Genomic DNA, 21,585 nt, shown 5'->3' on the forward strand with positions numbered 1-21,585 from the left:
GCTACCATGTGGTTTCCGCTTGTTGGTTGAATCTGAATACAGGAGCTTATTATTGAGGAAACTAGGGATGCTGACATGATGACCTGTCTTGGTATGATGCAGGGCTTTAGAAAGTGCTGCTACTGTAGTCCTTTCAGTTCATTGAGCACCTTGTAGATGTGTGCTCTGTTACACCTTTTAAAATGTAAGCTGAACTCTTTAAACCCTATTCAAGGGTGTTTCTATGGTTCCTCTTTGCCAATGAGATAGTTGTAATTCTGAAAGTCTATACCATTAGTTTAAGTTCACACCATCAGAATATTCACCTTGGCTATAATTTCAGCCCTTTTATTGTTTCTTTTGTTCTCTGCCTCTCTCAATAGATCCTATTGAAATGTGCTCCGTCCTGCTCTGTGAGCATAAGACATTCACACCTGGCCTTGTCTAGTTAAGGCACTGCAAAGTGTCACTCACCATCAATTATATGTGTAGCTTGCATGCGTTCAGTTATGGATTCAACCAGGCTGTATTTAGCCATACGGTGACACTAAGATTGAAGCAATCATCAAGCCATGCCATTTTGTTGAGAGCTTGGATTAGAGCCTATCAGGAATAGCTATTGCCCCCTCCTTTACTTTGTCAAGGATAGGATTGCCGTTTCTTTGTGTTTTGCTGTAACAGTCACTGAGGATAAACTCACCTTGAAAATATTTTTAGGAAGACGTCATGTTGAAAAGTGACAGATCTCTAAGGATTTCTTAGGCAGCCAAGTTTTCCTTCAGCACACACACCAAAAAAGAAATCGCTTTTTATCTTGCTGAGCACATGATAACCTCATGGGGTTGCTTACTTCATTGTGTGAAAAATACTATGTTTAGCCTCACATCTGCAAGATGCTCCTAGCATGAGGTTGTCTGGGCCAGAGATGAACTAATTCAGATCTTTGTCTCATGTTTCCTGTAGATAGATATGTTTTTTTCCAAAATGACCTAACTTATCTACTTACTCCTTTTGTTCTAAAAATGTTCTGTTTCCCTCTCCAACTTAATTTCTCTTTTTCTTTTTTGTATTTTTCCTCAGTTGATCAAAGCTTAACTAGATAGTTTATACCTGTGTTATAGAATTTTTTCTTTTATAGTGTTTTATTATTCAAAGAAGTAAACAAATATCTACTTGTTCTTATATTTTTAGATTATTCAGTTTTCAGTATTGCTGTCAGTTTTACTTTTAAATTTGGTGTTTATAATTATTTGCATCTCTAGATATAGAATTTTATGGATGTTGGAAATAAAACTACTTTTATGTTTAGAGATTAAAAAATAAGACATTATTACCAAGTAGAAGCACTAGTGAGAGACAGGGTAAATATTTCTAGAGTAAATTAATGTAAAAGATCACATATTCAGTAAAATAACAGCAAAATTGGAAAGGTATTTTTATTAGACTATACTGGTATCATCTACATGTGTGTATGTGCATGTATCATAACACTATCGGACCCTATACATCTAATAGCTATACACAAATATACACAAATACACACAGAGAGAGAGAGAGACAGAGACAGAAAGAGAGACATCGAGAGAAACGGAGAAAGAGAGAGAATTTTTACCATTCCTAGCATCTATCAGAAGGAGAAAAAATAAAAAGGGAAATCATTTTACTTAAGTAATATAAAAATAAGCAAATGTGTATGAACATGTTTTCATATTATTTACAGTCTAAAGGACTGTCTATACTCTCCTTTTAGGAGATCATGGAATTTGAATCATAAAAGAACTAAAGGAAAACAAATAGCTCAAACACACACACACACACACACAAGGGGTAGGGGGAGGCAGTGGGTAAGACAGAGAAAGGCACAGGGGGAGAGATTAGATTAGTCAAGAATTGAAGTCCATGATTAATGAGGATGCTTTCTCAACCAAAGTTGAATGAAGCAGATGAAAACTCAGCAGGCCTAGGCAGCCTCTGTGAGCATACAAATAAGTCTGGTCAGCAACAACCGCCTCCCTACTTGATGCCAACCAGCTCTTCAAAAACCCAAGTAAGAATGTCAGTGATTCAGCACAGAATCTGCTCTCGATTGTCATGAGTGTTCACAGTGGTGAGAAGTTTGCACTTGTTGGGACCCATGTTATGTTGTTTGCATGGCATGAATAGGTTTTGAGGGGTTGTCCAACCAAGACTTAAAATTTGAACAGCAGAAGTGGGACTCAACTGTGTGAAACATTGAATGTATGGCATCCTTATCACTTGAGTAATAAAAATGTATTGAATATTACATTTTTTAACTAACTTCCGCCTTAGATAGGGAATAGGTGGATCAGAGAGCCTCACTCAATTTGTGCAAGTCCTGTGTTTTCTTTCATTCCCACTGAAAGATTTTTGTAACCCTTTGGATACTGTACAGCACAGAATGGGTTTAGTCTGTGTATTTCTCTAGTTAGGTAAAAATCTTCAGTTTGCCTCCAGAAACCAATGAACCTCAGTGTGCTGGAGTGGTGTGTACCACTCACCCACTGGATGGAAGCCACGATAAAGTGCTGTTTTGTGCATTGTTTTTGCCCATAAGCAATTCTATTTGTTGTAATCAAATGAAAAAGAATGGCCTCAGAAACAGGACTAATGAGATTGAAAGGACGTTACAAAACAAAAGTGTAAAGGGCACAGTCTGCACAGTGTGTCACTTGGTCATTTGCACAGTAGTAGGGAGTTTCTTTTGCTTGCTACCATGGAATTTTTCTTTCCAGTTTACTGGTGTGAGGGTCTCTGGAGTCATCACAATCTGTTTAGAACTTCTTGGCAACAGCTTTTGGATCAAGGCCAAAGTGATTGCCTGTTAATGCTTAAAATAGAAGAAGGTTATTTGCATATATATCATATATATGTTATATATGTTAATATATTAAAAGTCTTTACTTTTCTTTAGTGCCAAAGAAGTTATAATCTCCTTAATTAGTAATTTCTGTTGGATTGTGTTAGGATTACCAGATGAGATTAAGCCCATATGAATGATGCTTATTAAATGCGAACAACGACATATAAAATCTCCTTGACTTTTGTTTACTGTTTGGTGCATGAAAGAAAAGCTAAGCCCATCAGAGATGTGTTCATGGGTCTGAATCAGAAAACAAGCTTATGGATACTCCCATAGAGTCTGAGTGCCAAGCTTCAGATGATCCAGGAATTAACAATTAAAAGGTTTTTGTATAATGATTGATATGCATACATCATTTCTTATGTTGATTTGTTAAAAGATAGGAGCTTGGCATGAACCCCTGTACATGGGAAATGGCCTCTTGAATTGAAGGCCATGTTGACTCTGTAATTGATGGAGGTCTGCTTTTGGAGTGATTTTTAATAGAAATCGCCTTGTTTTAGTGGTATCATTTTATTTTGATACATTAGTCATCACATCAAAGCAAAGCAAGTGGCTATTACGCAGAACAGTTTGTGGAGGACTGCCAGGGATGAACTCTGACAAATTGTGGTCTGTTCCAAAATACCTGAATCTGTGAGAGCAGACACATCAATAAAGCTTCTTCTGTGAAGTGCAATTACATGAATGTTTCTGCATGTCTACCCTTTTGACTTCTGATGTTCTGAGATAGAAATGTCCAGCATTCTGAGCAACAGAGTAATGCTACCAGATATTTACACATTGGTTTGTTTTTGACACCAAGTGGAAGAAGATAAATTAATACATGTTTGATAAAGATAAAAATTAATTTAAAAGTTTCTCCAGAGCTCTAAATCTACAACTTTTGGGTTATCCCTAGGTTATGAGAATGATCCTGTCGTGAAACCCCAGGTAGATTGTAGTGGAACTAAATTTACTGGTAAGAGTATTTGCCTTGATCAGTCTCTTTATGCATTTATACTATGTTTAATTATCACATTAAACAATGTACAAGTATAGCCAGGGAAAGTAACAAAAGATAAGAAACTATCATGAAAATTGAATATTTTCTAGTCTTAAGAGCATATATAAACTAGATGCATAATAGTGTGGATATATGTGTATGTGTTTATGTATGTATGTGTGTGTACATTTGTCAGTGTGTATATATGTGCATGCATGCCTGTATGTGTGGCTGTGCATACATGTATGTGTGAGTGTTATATTAAAATGCTTGTCTTATAATTTTTAAAAGGGAAAGTCTCTTCCCTTGAATTTATTTTTCTTGTTGGCTGACCTTTTGACATATTTGAAAATGACATCTTGACCACATTTCTCGAAATGCCATTTTTAATGGAAAAATGAATTTGGCTCCTGAGTTCTGTGAAGGTTAACTTCTTAGGAGGTTTGATGTTTACCTAGAAAAAAAAAAAACTTTTATTTTCTGGGGTCAAAGAGAGCTTGCCATTTTGTGGTCTGGAGGGAGTTTGAACTGTTCTTGGAATTTGGATTATTGTGAAATCTGACTTGATTCTTCAGTTGAATTCTGAAATCAAATTGTTGCAATTCTAGGATTCAGTCTCTAAGAATTTGTAAGTCAGCAAGTCTGTTTTGAAGGGCTAGACACTCACAGTGGTGTTCCTCCAAGGAAACTCTCTGAGTTTAAATCTATATTTCCTAATTCTTATTACTGGAAAAAGAGTTGTACTTACATGTATGTAAACCATATGGGATGCAATTACATTGTATATATAAATATGCATAAATGTTATAGAATGTACATATATATATATCATAAATCTGACTGTAATCATATGTATCAATGCTATGCCTGGTCTGTAGTATTGTGTTCCATTCAGAAAAAAAAAAGGTTAACAATTTGTGTCATTTTTGGTATTCAACACAATGCGATTTGAAAGATTCATTCTTAATAATATACAGTGCTTTCTCACACTTTAAGAACCCAGTTTTACAAATGACAGAATATTATACCTGAAAACTTCAAGTATTATTTGATATGTGCAAAACTTTTTCCTCTATAAATTATAAATGAGGATTAATAAATAGAACGTGAAGACAGACATGACACCTTGACTTGGAGTTACTGTTAACATTGTTTAGCTTCTGGTAACCTGTAGAAACCAGAAATGAAGTCAGGGCTGTTCCAGTAATAAACGTTTGAGGATGCTCTGTGTGTGCTTTGAGAATAGCTTGGCCTCTTTGTCTCTCAGTGCAGTGGTTTTGTCCTCTGTGTATTTGCGTCTTCTGTTTGGAACTTCTCTGAACAGATGCCTTAAGTCCAGTTAATCTGCATGACTATTAGATCATAAACCAAGTGTACTCTATTTTAATATTCTGAGGGAAGTCCTCTGGGAATTCGATCTTTTCATGATAGAATTCATAAGGGGTATTTTTTTCTATTAAACCCATTTTATGAGTTTACTCTAATAAGTTTCCAGTTTGTGAGAAACCTAGGTAAGTCTTCTCAGAAATTAAAGGATCAAATGTTATACCCATGGGATGGGGCACATAATCCAGTGCTAAAATACAGGCCCAGAATGTGCAGTGCCCTGGGTTCGGAAAAACAATAAATATCCCAGTAAAACAGTACAAACACCCAAATAAAAAATATCAACCAACCCAGTATATTAGCAAATAAACAGCAACAAAAAGGAAATGCCTCACTCTGCCATCGGAAGCCCAGTTGTCTTTGAGTCAGAATGGTATATACTTAATAACTTTACCTGTTGGTATCATGAAAATGAATATAAATCTGTAAATTACACTACTGCTCACTCATTACTGTCCACCCCTCCCTCTGTTTTGTTTAATTATATTTCTTTTTTTGTCTTCTTGATGATTGATCAAATCATTTATATTTCTATAAGGTCAGTTTCTTTTTGCAGTTTTCATTGTAATGTTTGAGAAATTATTTATTTTTGCTTCCAGAAAAGCTTTGTGGGATCATGGTCCTAGAATACACACACATACACACACACACACACACACACACATTAGCATGTACCCACACATTAGCATGTACACACACATGAGCATGTACACACACACATGAGCATGTACACACACACACACACAAAATTCTTAATTTTCTTTAGTTAATCCTTTGCATGAAGATTTCTCCCTTGATTCAGAACCTCTTCTAAAAGAATTTTTAAGAGTATAAAATAATCACCAGTACTCTGGTAGAAAACTATACTAATTTTGCTCTTACATTTTCAAAACCAAAATTTGTCTGAATTCACCAAGTACCATTTGATAAGAACTAGAATTTTTTTGAAATTGCACCTATGCCTATGAGATACATGCATGCTTATTCGTATATGTTATTCATTGCTATACCTGTGTATAATTTATCTAAAGCGTTATTGTCCAAGCATCATAGCAGGCAGGTTCAGTATATGAATGACAGAGAGGATGATTTTGTTGTGGAGTTCATAATAACACATGGAGCAGCAGGTAACCTTCAGGTTACACACCCAGACTGATGGATGGTGCTTATCTCTACCCTCTGTTCTTCCTACTGACTTATGGAGTTTGATGTGCTCTTTCATATCAAAGCCTCGGCTTTGTATCCTGGCAGTCCAAAAGAGAGATTAATGTTTTCATTTAATCTTAGTAAAGTGCTATTGTGTGAAAGAGGAAGGGAGGAAGGGGGAAATGGAGACTGGAAAGTCACTCATTATGGATCACTTTTTGGACTCCTGTGTGGAGAAGTTTTTGTATTGTTTCTCGGGATCCTGTAATTGCCTTGGCTAAGAGTTCCCAATTCCATTTCAACATGGGCTGTGATGTGTTTTAATGCTTTCTAATCCATCAGATCCTGAGAGTTCCAGCCAGCCAAGTAGGCCTGGCTTTGTTACTGGCATGGGCTCTAACTCATTCCCGTTAGAATTATTAGAAAATAAAAGTGTAAGTTCCTGTCCATGTATATTTTGCAAAGCCACATTCTGCTTTCAAGAAGTTCTGTTTGGAAGCCAAGTAAAATGGATCTCCTTAGAAAGAATTTTCCCTCTGTTGAATAATTAAATGTAGTTTTTCAGCATCTCTTGAGATGGGGGTATGCTGAGGCGATAGAAGATTCCATCAGTGCTAGAATGTTGTGCATAAATAATTAACGTGTCATATTTCATGTAAACAGTATCCTTTTCCTTTTCCAGTGATAGGAATGCATCAGAAGAACACATGCCCTTGTCACAGAATTAATCTTCTATCCATATTTGATGTTTACACCTCTTAAATATTTATGAGCTGTTATCTTGCTTTATTGTTATTTACTCTCTCCAGGGGCATGTGAGAAGCCTTGCATTTCTTCCTTAGCCAAGCATTCTGCTTCCTTCCTTCCTCTCTTGGCTGTTCCTTGGATTACCTCCAATTCGCATACATAATTCTGGTTTTGAGGTGCCAGAAATCCATTTGTTTCAACTGGAGTTGCATTGAAGTTGGTTTTACTCAAATTGTGTACACAAATAAATGTGATTTCCAAAGGCATGGAAATTCAGTAAGGGTTCTGAAGTGAAGCAGGCCAAGGTACACAAACACAGTGTTAAGACAGTACAGGTAGACTTTATGTTCCTAGGGACATGAAATCCCCAAATAGAAAGACCAGAGAGTGAGCACTATGTGAAGAATTAATTGCATTTAAAAATTTTACATACATGCTCATATTGAAAAGCTTTTTTGGTGGGGCACAATTGGGACTATAAATATCTCTATATATCTGACATGTAAATTTTAGTGTTGTTATACATGCAAATACCTGTGAGAACACGCAGAATCAAGGTAATGTATGCATCTATCATCTCCAGAGATTTCTTCTGTGCCCCTTTGTTTTTCTGGTTTTAGATTTTAATAGGCTTGGGTTCTTTCTTTGTAGACATATTCTTAGGTTTTATTGATTTTTCATTTTTTCCAAGTCCAGAGAGCAAAATCCATATCCAAAAGCAAAAATAGTTGCTATTATTATATTGCATAGAAAGAATGAATAATATGACCTTTAAAATATGAAACATTAAAAACACTAGAATACAGAAAAACTTGAGTGATTATTTTAATGAACTCTTTTGCTCTTATATTCATGTTTAAATGCATGGTTTAAAGAGCCAAGAGATGCATTGAATAAATAAAATACCCACGTAAAGACATAGTACCACTAAACAAATGACATAAAACAAAATCAAATGGAAGGAGAAAATTGTGTTTCCTTCACAAAACGCTGTTTCTTGCCCTTAGGCAATCATGTTGGAGAAAAAGACCATGTATAACAAAGACACAAATCATCGACATCATCCGCAAACAGTGGGTTTTATTGGATTGCACACAAGTGCGAATACTTGAGGCCTTGGGAAGGAAGCACACCAATAAATACATCATGACTATCACCACTGAACTAGGCAGGGTGGGAGCAGGGCCTCACTGAGCGTCCAGTGATGAAATAGGGCATTAAGAAGTAAATCAAAGTCTCTGATCAAAGACTAATTTAGCTCACCATAAATGATCCTGCAGTGAAAAGACGCCTCACGTGCAGAGATCAAAGATTAGGATCTGCACATATAACACTGCACCCCTGCCCTGTGGGGAGGGGGAAAGAGCAGAGAGAGAAGGAAAAAGAAGCCATACATCAAAGCTCTCGAAGAACCCAGTGCGATAAAATCTCCCTTTCTTCAGGACAGCATACAAAATTAGAGAAGTGTGAATAATTTGTGCAGTGCGGTTGACTCCCACATTTGAAACTGTGAGAAGCTGGCCCTGGTGGCAAGGTAACTTGTTTGTAGACACACATCAGGCAGAGCTTGCCACTTCACTGCCTCCCGGTTTGTAGTCCTTGCTTGGATATATTAGAAATCTCTTCACAATTGCAAGCAACAGGTAAATAATTTTCCATTCTAGAGACTATTAATTGACTTTCTATTGAGTCAGAGACTCAAGCCCATGCTAACACAATAATTGTTCACTCCTTTAAAACTGGCTATTTCAAACCTGCTATATTTTTTTGTCATTTTCTGCATAAACTGAGTGTAGGCCACTCTTAGCTGTGTCTAAATATTTGGCAAGAATGGAAAAATGCTTTGCCTGTACTCCTAATTTCTGTGTCCATGTTTGAAAATCAAACTAATAATCTGAGAATAACTTTGAAGAAGGGCATGTGCATTTTACTTTGTAGTAATGAGAATATAATAGAAACATGAAAATGCACAACAGTGGTTAGATACCAGCTGCATACACCATTAAAAAAAAGTTGATAAATTGAGCAGAAGTGATAGAACAAGGGCAATGGGTTTGCATGTAGTGTACATTGTGGGAAGGTACATAAGTGTGAGGTACTAGTTGAAGATAAAGATATTTTTACAGGTTTGTTTGTGCCACCCTATCTGTATGCCTGCCTTCTCTGTAGTGGTAATGATTTGCCTGGTACTGGGGAGAGGAGGGCTGCCCTTTGCAGAAAGGGAACTTTTTATGGCTTTGAGCCAGATGCAGGAAGTGCAAATGGCTCTCTGTGAGTTTACTATTTCACAACTGCTTTCTTCTTTTTAAAAAAATAATTCTTTCTAAAAGATACTTATTTATTTATTTTTCTACTGGGTGTCTCTGTCTCTCTTTGGGGGCATATGTGTATGAGTGCTAGTACCCATGGAGACCAGAAGTATTGGATCACCTGGAGCTGGAATTACAGGAGATTATAGGTTGTCTGATCAGGGTGCTGGGAGAAGGAATTCAGGTCTTGCACACGAGCAAAACCACCACTTAATTTCCAAGCCATCTCTGCAAAACCCTCTAAAATAAATCTTAGCTAAAGTGCTTTATTTTCCGGTGACATGTTTTTGCCTTTCCCAGTTGCTATGTGTTACATCCTAGTGCCATTGCACCTTATGGATGCCATACCAGATTGAACCTATACTATGGAAGTAGGGACGGTTTTCTCAGATTTCTTTCTTGTCTAAAATAGAGCATTTGATTAGTTCGTATGGATTAAACATTTTAGATGCATTTACTTATTCACTCATTAATTATTTTTGCTACGAAGTGCTTCTTAGCTAAGAACTCAGTCCTCAGGAAAAAATAGACACAACTCTTACCTTTAGGAAGACTTATTCTATTTTGGCAGGGATACATTACTTTTACTTCCATGAAGACAAGTTTAAAGTTACTGCTCCATTGAGTTCCAGAAGTGGGAGTTACATGGGCATTTGACTTGCTGTCCTCAGAGGAAGCTATCTCTGAATCATTGACACGAGGCTGGAAATAATATGGAGAGCAACAGGGGGTAGGAAAGGTTGCTCAGTCAATGAAGCGCTTGCTGTATAAACACAGAAACCTTGGTTCTGATTCCCATAACCCTAATAAAAAGCAGCATACAATGAGGAACCTCAGCTTGCCGTAATCCTAACCTTGAAGGATGGAGCAGAGACTGGTAGATCCCTCAAACGCACCGTTTTACGTGAACTGATTAGTTTCAGTCTCACGGAGAGACCTTTTTAACAATGTAAGATGTAGGGGAATGAAGGGGAATGACACCTTATGTCAACCTCTAAACTCAACAGGTATGCACACACGTGTACACATATCTACACTAACAAGTGCATATCCCCCACATATACAGTTTCTGTAAGTATTTGAGAATACATGGTAGAGAGAACATTAGGTGCAGCTGGAAAGGATTCTCTGTCCCACTGGACCAGTTTCTCCTCACCTACCACGTCCCCGCAACAGCTTATGAAATAATCACTCAGGGGCTAAATATCAGAATTGTTTTGCCAATGGCTTGGGCTTCTTACTGGCTAGCTTTAACTATAAATTGACCCATTTCTATTAGTTTATATTTTACCATGAGGCTCATGAATTGTTATCTTGCTGTCCTGGTCTCCTCAACTCTGCCTACTCTCTCTCTCTAACTCTGTTTGGATTTCCCGGCCTGGCTTTACTCTGCTAAACCATCGGCTGAAACAGCTTTATTCATCAACCAATAAAAACAACACATAATCAGAAGGACATCCCACATCAATTAGGAATCTTTTTATTTATTTATTAAAGATTTCTGTCTCTTCCCCACCGCCGCCTCCCCTTTCCCTCCCCCTCCCCCAATCAAGTCCCCCTCCCTCGTCAGCCCAAAGAGCAATCAGGGTTCCCTGCCCTGTGGGAAGTCCAAGGACCACCCACCTCCATCCAGGTCTAGTAAGGTGAGCATCCACGAAACTGCCTAGTCTCCCATGAAAACAATGGAGCATCAATTAGGAATCTTGATAAAGGGTTTTTGTCTTTGTTTGGCATAGAATTTTGGGTATTTGTCCATGGAAAATCAATCTAATTACTATATAGGGAACAATATTTTAGATAACTTATTAAGCGAATAGTCTTTAGAGGTAGAAAAAGAAGAGCTGTACCTCTAACTGGCAACTTACCACTGGGCTTTGAGCAAACCAGTGAATCTCTCTGACATGCAAGCTCCTGACCACTCATCAGGGAATTTTAGACCTCTGGATCTCAGACGGTTGGCTGACTGCATTCCCATGTCTGCATTCTCCTCCTCCTTTTCCTATTGACTTGCAGTGTGGTTTGGACAAATTTATTTAGTTCTTAGAACTTTGACTGCTTATTTCTACAAAACAGAGACATGGAATTAAATGATTTGAGAGCACTCCCTGTTTTAATTCTCAATTATTTTCCAAGCTGGCAGTTTTCGTATAGGAGCTGAGAATCATGAAGTTGGGAAAAGTATTGTGTTAGGAAAACAGAGTAGAACAGAGACTTATACTTTACGATGCCTCCACTTATATTTCCTCAACGAATATCTTAATAATTTTTGCTGTCTTAGATTGCATTTTAGAGCATGTATTTCTTCAACTGAAAAGCCATTAGAGAGCTGTAGTGGGATGTTTAATTTCCCATCGTGGTTTTTTAAATCATTCTCTTTGTAATTGCCACATTTTTTATGGTCCAGCTTAAAATGAATTCAGTTTTTCAGCTACATATTCCAAGATGAACTGAAAATGGGGTGCAATGACTGTACAGTCAAATGTTGAGAAATCAGCCTTTACAACAAGGTTTGCAACTGCCACAAACCATGAAGACCACTAAGAAAACAGCAGATTCTTTATGAAATATTTAATATGGGCTGGGGAGATAGCTTATTCAGTAATGTGATTTCTGTACAAGTGTGAGAACTTTAAGTCAATACATACCACCTATGGAAAAAAAAAACAAAAATAAAAACTTGGCACAGTGGTTCACACCTTTAAATCAACCAGGAGCAGGGGCAGAGAGTGGGGAATCCTAGGAATTTGCTGGCCAGCCTGTCTTGCATAATCAGTGAATGTTAGGTCTTTCTGAGAGATTCTGTCTCACAATACAAGGTAGACAGGACCTGAGAAATAACACCTGAGGTTGATCTCTGGCCTTTCCACTCCCCTCAATGGTACTGAGAAACATGAATATGTGTACCCATGTGCATGCTCACACACACACACACACACACACACACACACACATCGTGTAATAATATTTCTGCAAATGTTTCTGCATGCTTGAGATAAATTGTATATTATTTCTAGATTTAGCAAAGTGAAGAGCATTTCTCTTATTCCTTGTTATTTATTTAAATATATAAATATTTAGTTTCTCTGGAGCCTGTTTTTGACACTACACTTTACTCACACCACTATTTTTTTTTTTTTTTTTTTTTTTGCTTGACAAAGTCTACTTTTGACAATGGTAACATGTAATTTGTCCCTTCAATGACGCTTGTGGAACAAGGAACCCAGATACATGTTTTTCTTTTTTTTTTTTTTTGCATGTTATGCTTTATCTTCTGTATATTTGTAAGCCTCAGCTTTAAAGTTTACATGATAAGTATACTAAAACTTATGGCTTTGCAATTAAGATACACAAAGTCAACATAGTCAATAGGATGCCTTTGTGTTATTGTTCCTAAATTATGAATTAGATAAACAAGAGTTTCAGTTACTCCAGATCAGCTATACTTACAAAGTGACAATTAGATCTCAATCCATGTCAGGCTTTTCAGCACAATACGGATCCACACCTGAATTAAACATGCGGACCCTGACATAAATTAGCCCTGCTTAAACTAGTCCATTATTTTCTGACTATCTCATTCATTACAGCATTAAATGATATTTCATGTAGATTTACCCTTTCGTCTTTTTTCCCTTGTAAAATTTTCCATGTTGTCAACCTCTGTCTGGATGCGCTTTTCATTTGCATATGTCCAATTATCATGCCTTCCTGTTGGGTGGGAAACTGATTAGCATACATTAATTAAGGTAATGAAATAATCATGGTTACCATAATATAAATATATAGAAGCTAACATTAGTGGGGCCTAATTGTCTAGTGGCTACAAGCGTGTGCTTTGGAGAGATGTGATTACAGAAAGAGACATGATTACAGAGGGCTCAAGTTCGACCTTCAGAACTAACAAATGATGTGTGGATTTTGACAGTTACTTACGTCTTAGAGCTTCAGTATTCTCAGGAGTAAAGGGCAAATAGTAGCATAGACTTCTTTGAACAGGTGTATTCATATAACTATTACAGTCTACATTCCGTACTAGTAAAGGCTCAATAATCATCACATTATTTTGTTTGCCTGACCACCAAGGTGTGCAGACATCCTCTTATGACTTAATTGTACAAGATTGAGCATTGAGAGTTTTTTTTTTTTTCTTTCTGGGAATGCACTGAATTCACTTCACAATAACAGAACTAGACTCAAAGAATGACTACATGAAGCAAGCAAGACAGACAATCCGCAAGATGACTTTAGTTTAGTGTTCATGTTCCTAGAGCTAAGAGATTTTTTACGTCTTTGCCTTTTTCATAGGTTTGATTTGTGTTCCAATACAGTCTCTTTAATCTGTTTTTTTTTTTCTTACTAATTTTGGTGACCTGTTAATGTAATCCAGTAACACAGTATATTAGATACATGTAACCATCCTTCAGTTTAACACTTGTTACTTCAAATGCTTTATTCAATGTTTAATTATATGTTTCTTATTAAAGTGTATGCTCCATTTGTACCTGGCAATTCGCTGTCATTATCTACAAAAAAAAAAAATCTTTCCATTCAGTAGAAAATAAATTTGGGGTAAATAAATGGGTAAAGAAAGAAAGGAAGAAATACAGCCTTTATATATATGTACACACACACACACACACACACACACACACACACGAGGCTCAGTCTCTGTTCAGATGGTATCACTAAAAGACAGGGAGCATGAGATGTACCACCATCTTCTGCATCTTCTTCAGGTCTGTTTGAGCAGACCTGAATCTCCGGAACACCAGATGGCTTTGTGAGTCTGTTTCCTCCTTCATCCCTCCTCACCAGGCCACTGGTGAGAGAGAGCAAACACACACACACACACACACACACACACACACATGTATCTATACATATACATATGTGTGTATGTATGTATATATCCCAGGATAAAAGGAAGGATGGTTCAGACAGAAAAATGTTTCCTGGGAATGCATGAGGATGATCCCCCAAGACCCATATTAAAAACAAAACAAAACAAGAATAAATGAATATGAAGGAGTATCTGTCATCTTTGCTCTGGGGAGTCTGAGATGAAAGGATTCCTGGGGCATACTGGCCAGTCCTTGTAGCCGAGTAAAAGAGCTGCAGGTTCAGTGAGAAACTCTGTCCTCCAGGAAAAGATGGAGACAGACATGGTTGTGCAAGCCTTTAATCCTAGAACTTGGAAAATAAGGCTTGGTTGATCTTTGTGAATTGGAGGGCAGCCTGATCTACATAGAGAGTGCCAGGCTACATAGTGAGACTCTCTCAAAACAAAGAAAGCAACACTGAGGCAGAAAGCAAAGGAAGAAACTGAGACCAACAACTGGCCTACATGCTCATAACAATTCATGTGACTGTGCACCCACAAACTCACATGAGCACACACAAATGAACATACCCATATTTATGTATAAAATAGTAAAAATGCTTCCTAATTAAAACTATATCTGTGTATTTTTCTGCATATATTAGAAAGCAGAAATTGAATGTCTCTCGAGGTCTTACATCGTCAGCTACCATATGTGACATATACATAGCTTTTGCACTTTAAAATATTACCATTATTATAATAATATTTTTTAAAATTTATTTTGCATCCTATTCACAGTTTCCCCTCCCAATCCCTCCACCTCATTCCTCTTTGTTCTTACCCTCCAAAACACTCCTCCTCCATTTCTGCTCATGAAAGGGAAGATCTCCCATGGCTATCAACAAAACACGACAAGTTGCAGTAAAACTAAGCACCTCCACATGTATTAAGACTGGGCTAGGTGATCCCGTATTAGGAGTAGGGTCCCAAAAAACAAGAAAAAGAGTTGGAGATGGCCTCTGTTCCCATTGTTGCGAGCTTCATAAGAGGACCAAACTACACAACAGTAACATATATGCCGAGTGCCTAGGTCAGTTTTATGTAGGATCCCTGGTTGTTCCTTCAGTCTCTGTGAGCCCCTGTGAGCCCAGGTTAGTTAATTCTGTGGGTTTTCTTGTGGTGTCTTTGACCCCTCTGTCTTCTATAACCCTTCTCCCCCTTCTTTTCAGGATTCCCTGAGCTCCGCCTAATGTTTGGCTGTGGATCTGCTTCTGTTTCTATCCCTTACTGCAGGACGCCTCTCTGAGGACAATTATGCATCCCCTTTAAGGCCCTTATCTCATTCCTGTAGGGGGAGTCCTACCTTAATTACCTTTCCAAGACCACAGCACTTAACACTATCAGACTGTTCATTAGGTTTCAACACCTGGGGTTTGAAGAGGGGCCAATAAACATTAGACATACATGAGGAAATGGATTTTCCACTGTTGGTTCCCCTCTTAGTGTTCCTGCATCAGGACTATTTAATCCATCTTCAAGTACAATTGTTCTGTCATTTGGAGACCATTTTGGTCCTATGAAATTATTCTTGAATTAAGGCCTGGGAAATAGTAATTTTTCATTCTAAATCTTTTCTTTGGCTTCCTTCTAGAATTTTAATTTGGAAAAGAAGCAATTGTTTTTTAGGCAAAGATTGTTTTGATCAATGAGTGAACTGAATGTAGTTTAATAAAAAAATCCTCTTGACTTAAACACTGAAATGAGCAGAGTTCCAGCTTCTAGGATTAAAGGAAAAATGTTTCATAGAATTTTGTAAGACTCTAAACACTCTTCATATATTTTAAGCAATTATGATTTGTAGTCCATGTCCACTTATTATTAGCAACGTCATAGAGAGCAAAAGAAGGTCACTATTTTTATTTCATATCTGATATGTATTTGTATATCTGATATATTTGTATACACTCAAACACTAAATTACAATAACTTAATAATTAGGAAATGTCTAAATATTTGCACCAGTGACTTGCCTCAGAATGCCCTGTAAAAGTAAAAGGAGAAAACTAACTTCGCAAAGATGTCCACTGACTTCCCTCCTTTGTATCCTGGTGCAAGCACCTTGCACACTTGTCATATACATATGCATATACTCACACACATGATAATACAAATTATAAAGAAGAAAAATCTAAATACTAATGAATTTCATTTCATTCTTGCCAGTATGAATTTTGTTTCTTTGTTTTAGTCAGGGTCTCATGTGGTTCAAGTTGGGTTTGATATCACTGTGCAGTCAAAGACGACCTTGAACTTTTGATGTTTTTATCTCATCCTTCACCTCTGCAGTGATGATATTACAGCTGTATAATGATATCAGTCCCAGTGTTATGTGCTGCTGGTGATTGGACCTGAGGCTCTTCAGAGGCTAAGCCAGCACTTTACCTACTGAGCTATATCCTTATTCCCTACAGTGTTCTTTTCAAGAGAGAGCAGACATCCACACTAGAAACTCAACTGGCTAAGGGTTATATTTAAAGCATAAATGTTTTGCCTTTGGTGCCTATATTCTTGTCTGAGGTATGGCTGATTTTTTTTTAACTGTGGTAATTAGAGAATACGAGATTATCTAGGAAACCTCAATTTAAATCAAAATGTAACTCAATTAAAAATAAATCCAAGCAACACAAAGATCTTTAAAATAATCATGACTGTGCCATTTAAGCGGGTTGGGAACAATTTTATTACTTTGTTGTCTCATTTTTATGGGGATATAGGATGTGTCTGCCTCTTGGTTGACTGATTCCTAAAGTGCCAATATGTGGATGTGTCTCTGGAGGGTCGGTCCCATGGGTGATGACACTAAGTACTGGAGGACACAAGTCCTAACAAAAGAAAACCTGGGAAGTATAGAAAGGGTCATTTTATAGAACAGTGCCGTGAACTTGAAACCTTCACTTTTTCTCATTTGGAGTTCTGCCTTGGCCGTCCCCCACCATGTGGTATCTGGTAGGAGGGACTCGGATAGTAAGAGGAAGTATTGTTTCATGGTCATACCATTATGAATCACTAAATTATTAATCATAGTTGGTGAGGTCAGGGGCAGTCAATACAGCCACGCCTTTGGATTTTGAAGGTCTTTCTATTATCACCCACTTTGATGTGGTAGACTTTGTTACCACACACAGATCCATTTATAGAGGCTTGTATCCCAGTGGCACTGTTGGTTAGGATGCCTTCGGGTTTCAGGATGTCTGCTTTTGAAGGGAAAGGCATATGTCAGCAGTTGACTTTTCTACTTTTACTCCTGGATATGTGGTTAGTGACTTATCCTACCATCCACTTCTGTCCTGGTGTATTGCCTCACTCCAGTTGTCCAACACAGATGTACAACAATGGGACCAGCCTGTCATTGACTAAAGTTTCTACAGCTGGGAATCATAATATTTCCCTTTATAATTGACTTACCTCATGGACAGTCTTCACACTGGCTACTATTATGAACTCTCATAGGTTTAAAGAAAGGGTCTCCTTCTCCAGATTTCCAAGACTCTATTTGTGCCACACCAAGACTAGCGTTGGGTTTATAAAAGTTTTCAAATCTTTCATTCAGTGATTTTCCTTCATTTTTTGGTTAATTTTCCTTCATTTTCTCCGATTTGAGACCATTGAGAGTAAAATTTATTTCTTTTTTGTGAGTTCCAGATATTTGAAGACAGGTTTAATGGCTTATTTGACTCATGTCTTCTACTAAAAAATTTTCCAGCTACTAAAATTTTTCCTTCCACTAGTCTCTTTAGCAATTTTATCACTGTTTTTATGACACATGTTTATATTAAGCCATGATATCACATTTTCAATTAATATATATGTAATTTTGTGTGTGTGTATGTGTGTGTAATATTCATTCCTAAGTCCCTTTCTTGGGATAAATAATTAGAGTTTTCCCAAGCACCATTCTGATGGTATCTAAGCATTGTGAAGCTGAAGCAGGAGAATTCTCAAGTTCAGAGCCAGCCTCAGCTACATAATGAAAATAAAATGTCAATAGAGCTCAGGGCTCTGTTCTACCTACATACTAAATTGTTAATTTGAGTGATTTTGCATAAGTGAGTACAATGCTCTATTCAAGAAACAGTAAAATTAAGATAAAAATGTTGCTGTCTTCTTTGATGTACTTAAAAGTGTCTTTATGTTCTTATGCATGGAGGCATTGGCCCTGCCATATTTATCTCAAATGTTAAGCTACTTGCACATTAGTAGACAACTGCAGATAATTATTCCCTACTGCTTAGCATTTGTTGTAACACAGGTTTGTTGTTTTACAGCAGCCTCAGTCACGTCCTGTTTGGTCAATGCTACAAAGCTTGAAAATTTTCGCCCTTGTCCTAGCACATTCTCAGGCCACTGTGGCAGCAAGGACAAATACATTGTGGGTTCACGTGCAATGCTACAGCTTACCAGGCCAGACCCAAATAAATCATTAAACAATGTTATGTAATTGACATAGCTAGGAGTAATTGTATAAATGGGTCAAAAGGAAGACCTCAGTAGTAACAATGGAAAGAAAAGGTCTAACCAAAGTCTTTGCCTGGAAGGAAAAACTCTTATTTTCCTATGAACTTCATTACTAATAAAATAACTGGGAAGAGCAATAAGAAACAAATAAGATTAGAGAATTCAAAATGGTTTTTAAATGAAATTATTTTTTTCTGAGATCTTTCCAGAAGTCGCCAGCAGTTCTGTGGCCATCAGATGGTCATCAATTATCATGGCTTGAGATATTTGTTTTGATTTTGATAGTTTGAGAAACCCACTGTCTGTCCCACTTATTTATTAAATTTATTGTATTTTCCTCCAAAGAAAAGTAGAATTATTTAAATTATGAGTAAAGACATTCATCATAGTAATATTGTAGCCATTCACTCTGCTTGTAGTTATTCAGAAGGGACACATCTCATGTTTTGCCTTGATCATTACATAGAAAAAAGTTTCATTATTGCATAACATGAAACAAACTTACCCACTGCATCTATCTTCCAATCCATCCTGTTCTGTTTATTAATGTATTTATTTAACAAAGGTTATTGCCATGGAAGCTACAAGGTCAGATTATTAAAAGTAGTAAAGATAACGATAGAAGAAAGAAGGAAATAAGAAGACACAGAAAGGAAGAAAAGAAGAAAGAGGGGGAAGAGAAATACAAAAATGAAAGATGTCAAGGCAAGAGGAAGGGTGAGTGAGAAACACAGAAATCAGAGAGAGAAATTCAGAAAACAGTATCACTTCCACTCAAAGCATCATACAACACATCAGGTCAGCTGCTACCAAAATTAAGCCCCAAATTAAAATTTCTGCTTATAACCTGTGTGATTTCTAATGTAACAAATTTATTTAGTTAAGATGTTGTAAAAATGTATGAATCACAGAAGAATAACATTGAAAAACTTCTTACTATAAAATCCATAATGTTTTGCTATTTATACCAGGTATCTCAGATTTGAGGCACATAACAGAGCTTGTGAGTTTAAAAATACAAGCTATAATATTTAAAGGCAGCTACAGAGGAGCTAAACCAATATGTATCAGAATAAATGAACTATAAATAAAAAAGATATTGATTGTAGAGTAAGTTACGGCTGGGTCATAATTTAGTCTCAGCATTTTAATAGACATCAAATAATATATAATTGTTCTCATATAGAAATCTCTGCTCAGTTCTAGAAGATCACTACTCTGTACCATAATGAGAACAGACTAGTAATACTTTCTTCATTATTACATAAAGAAATAAGAACGTTTTTGCTGTAACACCTAATGTTTGAGAAACAGAAGTCAACTGAAGCCTCAAAGAAGTCATTGTGTAAACTGAACAAAACACGCATAAGGCAGCCATCCCCTTTAACTTTTCTGGAGATGTCTTTCTCTAAGTAACAAGTAAGATGGCTATTAATTGACCATCCTCGATGACATTCTAATGACCTTGTTTGCATAATGACTCTTTACCTGCAGAATTACCATTGACTTTGAAATCTGAAGAGTGATCTAAATGCTGTGCCAAGCAACCATACTCTGGAGAATGGATTGTTTTATAGGTCTTCCTGCTAAATGAGTTAGACCAAATCAATTGTGCTAGCAGAAAGCTCTAGAGCTGGTGAAGCTGCCAAATTGACCTCCTGTCCTCTCTTGTTCTCTGAGTCTGCTGGAGATTGGGATGTGAACTCTTGACTGTCTTGCAGATGTAATTCACTCTTAACCCTGGGGTTTTATTGTTGACTTTAAAAGGTTAAGGCACTTGGAATAGTTGAGGGAAACAAGTAAACCAAAGCCAGCTGGCTGGTCTAATACCACAGTGAAAATGCTTCATTTACAATATAATGACTCTGAATTTTCTATTTCTTTGTACTCCTATACCGTGCTTCTTGTTTGTCAGTTTTTATTTTATTTTTCATGATGTTAGAGACTGGAAAGGTTTACTTGCCACTGGAAACTTACCAGTGAAGGGATATTCTACACAGTGCTCCATATAAGCCCCTTTCTTCCCCTTGTATTTTTTACTCCACCACCTCATTAAAGCATCTGTATATCTGTATCTCTATCTGTGACTCGTTAACATAGTTGATTTATCAAGTCCCTTTTCTCAGTGTCACAAGTCATATTATTTCTTTGATTCATGCATGCATTTGCTTTTGTCTTTCTTATTACCAGCTTATTTGCAGCTTTATAAGACAAGAAATATATACTACATCTGTTTTGTCCTACTGCACATTAGAATTATTTTAATGATACCATGTATCATTGTACAAGTCTTAGCTACAAACATTTGCATGAGCAGTGTGATTTGACTGTATCCATCCTGAGATGGATAGTCCTGACAAAATGCACTATCCCTGGATGTGCAGAAATGTCCTAAAGTTTGAAGTCCTGAATTTTGTTTTCCAAGGGAAGATGTGTTCTGTCTGGATCATTTAGCCTTTACTGTAGGCATAACCAATTAGTAGTTAAATGACTTGAGTGAATCTTTTTATGTGCAGTATTCAAATGACACTAAACCCCTTGCCACAAGAATAGAAGAAATAAATTACTTCTTTATGTACAAATTTTAGAGCAAACCCACACAATAAAGGATATCTCTTCACAACTATGGTTTTTATTGCTCTCTTTACTATGCCAGAGTGTAATTTTAAGGAGGAACTTGTAAATCTCTTACTTTACATTGCATTAGAAGTCAGAATTCAGCAGTACAAAGGTCATATGGTTTTTCTAATAAAGATGTTAAACAAAGCGGTTCTGACAGCCATACTTTAAAGTAAAAACCATGGGAATACTTCTG

At 36.8% G+C, this 21,585-nt stretch overlaps 1 protein-coding gene across 4 annotated transcripts in view; it reads left to right on the top strand.

The window, feature by feature from the left end:
* The window catches only part of Chl1 (cell adhesion molecule L1 like), a 215,049-nt gene that overhangs the window by 49,802 nt on the left and 143,662 nt on the right, over positions 1–21,585 (top strand). The window contains exon 2 of one of the 4 annotated variants that reach the window (XM_050149355.1): positions 3,762–3,821. The exons of the other annotated variants lie outside the window; for them this stretch is intronic. The gene's annotated coding sequence lies outside the window, so the exon portion shown is untranslated. The remainder of the gene's footprint in view (positions 1–3,761; positions 3,822–21,585) is intronic. 4 annotated transcript variants of the gene reach the window in all.

Source organism: Alexandromys fortis, unplaced genomic scaffold (assembly GCF_014885135.2).
Source record: "Alexandromys fortis isolate MF-2015 unplaced genomic scaffold, M_Fortis_MF-2015_v1.1 scaffold_48, whole genome shotgun sequence".
NCBI classification, from domain to species: Eukaryota; Metazoa; Chordata; class Mammalia; order Rodentia; family Cricetidae; genus Alexandromys; species Alexandromys fortis.